Source organism: Microtus ochrogaster, chromosome 5 (genome assembly GCF_000317375.1).
Source record: "Microtus ochrogaster isolate Prairie Vole_2 chromosome 5, MicOch1.0, whole genome shotgun sequence".
NCBI lineage: Eukaryota > Metazoa > Chordata > Mammalia > Rodentia > Cricetidae > Microtus > Microtus ochrogaster.
In genome coordinates, this window is record NC_022012.1 from 74,145,661 (window position 1) to 74,146,172 (window position 512).

General features: G+C 39.6%; 1 protein-coding gene across 2 annotated transcripts in view; it reads left to right on the forward strand.

The window, feature by feature from the left end:
* The window catches only part of Ankdd1a (ankyrin repeat and death domain containing 1A), a 24,934-nt gene that overhangs the window by 22,162 nt on the left and 2,260 nt on the right, over nucleotides 1-512 (forward strand). The window lies entirely within an intron of this gene.

A 512-nucleotide genomic window follows, 5' to 3' on the forward strand; every position in this document is an offset into this window, starting at 1 on the left:
AGGGCTGGCGTTAGAGGTGAGCTACAGACAGCACACCCCATTTCATATGTTACTGGGGGAGGATCTCAGGATTTGGTGTATGCCAGGCAAGTATTCCACCAGTTGAGCTCTATCCTCAACCTCATTTTCCAAAATACTCTTTAAACAACCACCACAACCAAAACATCTGGGTTTTAATTCCAGCACTCAGGAGGCACACTACTGGTTCCAGGCTGGTCTGCTCTACATAGCAAGCTTTAGGTCAGCTAAGGCTTTATAGTGAAACTTTGTCTCCAAGTAATCCACGTTAGTACTTGGGAAAAAAATTCAAGCTTGTAAGATTATTTTATTATTGCCCTCAGGTACTTACATAAATAGTAAAATAAGATGTTACCTTTTTTATTGTTGTTGGTTTTTTTTTGTTTTTTTTGTTTTTTTTTGGTTTTTTTTTTTTGGTTTTTTGAGACCAAAAACCAAATCTCTGTGGCTTTGGAGCCTGTCCTGGAACTAGCTCTGTAGACCAGGCTGGTCTC